Source organism: Olea europaea, unplaced genomic scaffold, assembly GCF_002742605.1.
Source record: "Olea europaea var. sylvestris unplaced genomic scaffold, O_europaea_v1 scaffold11513, whole genome shotgun sequence".
Classification (NCBI taxonomy): Eukaryota; Viridiplantae; Streptophyta; class Magnoliopsida; order Lamiales; family Oleaceae; genus Olea; species Olea europaea.
Genome location: NW_019228911.1, coordinates 1 through 3,699, shown reverse-complemented (window position 1 = coordinate 3,699; position 3,699 = coordinate 1). Strand labels below are relative to the sequence as shown.

Genomic DNA, 3,699 nt, shown 5'->3' with positions numbered 1-3,699 from the left:
CCTAATGCAATGTACTGCTCTGGTTCACTTTTAACAAGACCAAAGAAAAGCTGAGTGGACTTTATATCTGTGAATAAGACTTCAGCTATCTCTGCACTGATTGCTCAACAAATTTAATCTCATTATCAGCTTTTGAAGCTTTAACGAATTCTTCATAATCTGGTCCCTGGTGATAATTTTATCTAGAAATTAGTTAAATGGAAACTAAAAACTCATCAGCATTAAAAGCTAGTTCAATAAATTGCATATTCAATAAACTATATGTATCCCAACAGTTCTCATAGAATTGAAATATTTCATTTAGCAGCACTTACAAGGTCTAAACCATGTGAGGCCTACAACTTTGAACAATGAACTTAAAAATATCCTGAATGAATTCAGTATTCATATTTTGACGGATAAACACATGAAGAAGAAGCTTTTAGCTACAGATCTATCTCTTCCATGCACCGGCTTGCTTTCACGACTTTTTCAGCTAAAAGTTACATTTTTAAGAAATCTCAAATGATATAAGATATGATTGAAGTGCTCTTTAACAGCATGAACCAAAATAAAATCTTAAAAGGATGTGACTTTTTATTACTAAGTGGTAAATATATTCAAAGCAGGAACATATAGACAGAAGTAAGAATGCTCCTCTATCCAACCTACGTTGCTGCAACGTTGCATTTGAAATATGGACATTTTGTTACACAAGCAAATCCTCATCACAAGAAGAAACAGGGCAAGGGTGAGGTTAAGTTAAGAACAGGTTAAGTTAAGAACAGTGCTTGATGCATCTATAATTGTTGTAACCATCCAACAAATTAAATGTGAACCAGAGAAACTTTCTATGCAGATCACGTTTCTAATATCACATAAATATGCCGTGTGCATGTTTGAAACTTAATTGATGAATGGAGTTCATAGTATCTCTATAGGAAAATTAACATTTACTGACATAGCACAAGTTTGTCAAAACGCCCAACTGCAAACATAGAAATGATAGAATGCTTCTTCAGGAACTCATTTGCCTCATTGACTGAGTTAATTGTAATAACAGGCACACCCGTCTTCTTCCTTGCCCAAATCACAATTTCGTCCCTATCACCAATCATCATTAACAAATCAATATGTCATGCTTCTAAAACAAGAACTTAAATGCACGAATACATCCTCAATTCTCCGTGATCAACAATTATATTCACAAAGCTAATACAATGATGCAAAAAGGAAGAACAAATCGTCCGCCATGTATTTTCTTTTTCCCGGAGACGGGTTTACAGATTCCAATTGAAGACAAGGATCTCATATTATGTGCAATTAAAACATGTGCTGGCACTGCTAATTTCTAACACGTTATGCTATTCACTATTACATTTTCTCGGAATTGGAATTTGAGTTCTTTGGACCAATAATTCTCCCTATTTCTCATATATTGTACTGAACTCTTAAAAATAACAACAAAGAAAAGGAATGCTTACGACAAATAGCCACCGGTATACGGCTGAGAAAGAGCCATTGACAAACAATAGCAGTGTGGGGTACCCTTTCATCCCGAGTTTTGAAGCAGGCTTAGGATACCTCTTAGCATCAATCCTAGCCATCAAAAGGGCACTCCCCTATTTTCATAATTAAGGACTAATTGTACAAGTATAATGAAAATTTGAGATGAATTTGCTCCTTTCTGAAGATGATAATTTACCATGGATACAATGAGTTGAGGAGCAATGGTGCAATTTTCTCTCTTCAATTCACTGTAGTTACAATAGTGTTCGAAATTTCTATTGTAGCTAAACAGTGATTTCACTGTAAATATCAGCCATACCCATTTTTTCTTACTCAAAAGAACGGTGAAGCCATTTCTCCACGCAAACCCAAACAGACGCTTTCTTCATCATCATCATCATTTTCTTCTCTCACTTCTTCTTCAATTATTCTCTCGTTTTTCTGTGATTAATTTCTTTGTGCAAAATTCTCATGAATAAAGAGGTAAATCCTGGCATGCCATTTTTCTCAGATTATGATTTTGTTTATTCAATATTCTACGTGCAAAATTTTTGATTTTGAGTGAATAGAGAGGTATATCCTCGATTTTATTTGATAATTATAATTTTATTTATTCAATTCACAATTTTGGATTTTTGTGTCAATAGAGAGGTATATTCTTAGTTTAATGTAAATACAAATGCTTATTAGCTTGTTAATTCATTTATGTCTCTTGTGTATCTCATGCATCAGCAATCTTGATAGTAATCGTGAAGTATGGCTTCTTGTAGCAATCTTGGTGCGGAGTTCCCGCACAGACTGTGCGGTGACTTTTTGGGTTCTAACACTGAATAATTTTGAAGGTACGAGCTTATATTATCTTGATCCCTAAATTTATGTGTTAGATGTTCGAGTTTTCGTCATTTCATTAGTTTTGGGTGTATGAGTTTTGTTTGTTGATGATTGTTCCGATGATGCCATGAATAGACTTTTGATATGTGCTGCAAAAAAGAAGTCTTGAATTTTAATTTTTTTTATAGAGTCAACTAGGGAAAAAATCTACCTTTTTATTTATTTTCAACCTTTTTTTTTTGTTGGGACTCTTGATATGGGTTTATTGATACTTTATGCATATTAATAATGTGTGTATTTTCTGTTTGTATAGGTCTTTTATATTGAATTTTTGGCCATAAGATCAATAGAAAATAGAGAGGAAAAAAAAGGAAATATAGATTAATTTTTTAGGATATGGTTTGGCACCTTAAGTAGAAAAATGTAGGAATAAAGAAATTAGCAAGAAATCGATGAATGATTAGATTAAGCATATAAGTTTGGTGAAAATGATTAAATTGCTCCAAGAATAAGGGGTTTTGTTATTTTAGTTAATAGTTGCAAATGGATTCTTTTAAGTTTTTAGCTATAGGTTTAAGGAGAGCATAGTAAGGTGATTGGACAAACCATTTGAATCTCTATCTATGCCTATAGAATTTTCGTTGCTAAATTTTTTGGTAGTAATTAATTGAAAATGAGCCAGCAGCACAATATGATTATATGTTGCATGTTTTTTCTCAATGTTGATGGCTGTACATTTCATTTTTTAGGAAGTTATTTCCACTTTCATCCCTTGCTTATATAAATAAATATTCTCATTTTTGCTGAATTTTGGTGATATTAGTTCTCTTAACCACTTTGAGCATGCAAACACCTAGAACCCGTGAAGTATAACTTCTTGTAACAATCTTGGTGCGGAGTCCCCGCACATAATTGGTGTGGAGTCCCCACACAGACTGTGTGGGGACTCCGCACGGAATTGGTACGGACTCTGCACGAACGTGTGCGGGACTCCCATAAAATTATAAATTATCTTTTACTTATATTCTCAAAATTTTAAATCTAATTTTTACTAATTATCAGAGAATATTCATGTCAAAAAATTTAATTCAAATTTCAAAAGTATGTTAGGATTATGCCAAGAAAATTAAAATTTCTACATCACGCTAATAAGGACATATTAAATACAATAATCGTGCGACGCACGTGGCATCGACTAGTTGACTTGAAAAAACATCATTTTTCCTTTTCGTACGGTATGAGTTTTTCTTTGATTAACTTGTTCTAGTTTAGCATTTTTTGTTTCTCTTTCTTGTATAGTATTGAAACCCAATTTGAGAAAAATACAAATAAAATTTAAATTTCAATAATTTTTTCACTTGAAAGTAAAAGTAACAAATA

General features: G+C 32.7%; 1 long non-coding RNA gene across 1 annotated transcript; it reads right to left on the bottom strand.

Annotated features, from left to right (window-relative positions):
• Positions 1-7: 7 nt before the first annotated feature.
• On the bottom strand, positions 8-1,631 carry LOC111373671. Its single transcript, XR_002698996.1, has 3 exons — positions 1,464-1,631; positions 941-1,083; positions 8-166 (listed from the first exon to the last, which is right to left on the bottom strand). It is a non-coding gene; the product is annotated as an uncharacterized LOC111373671 (long non-coding RNA).
• Between the last annotated feature and the right edge of the window lie 2,068 nt (positions 1,632-3,699).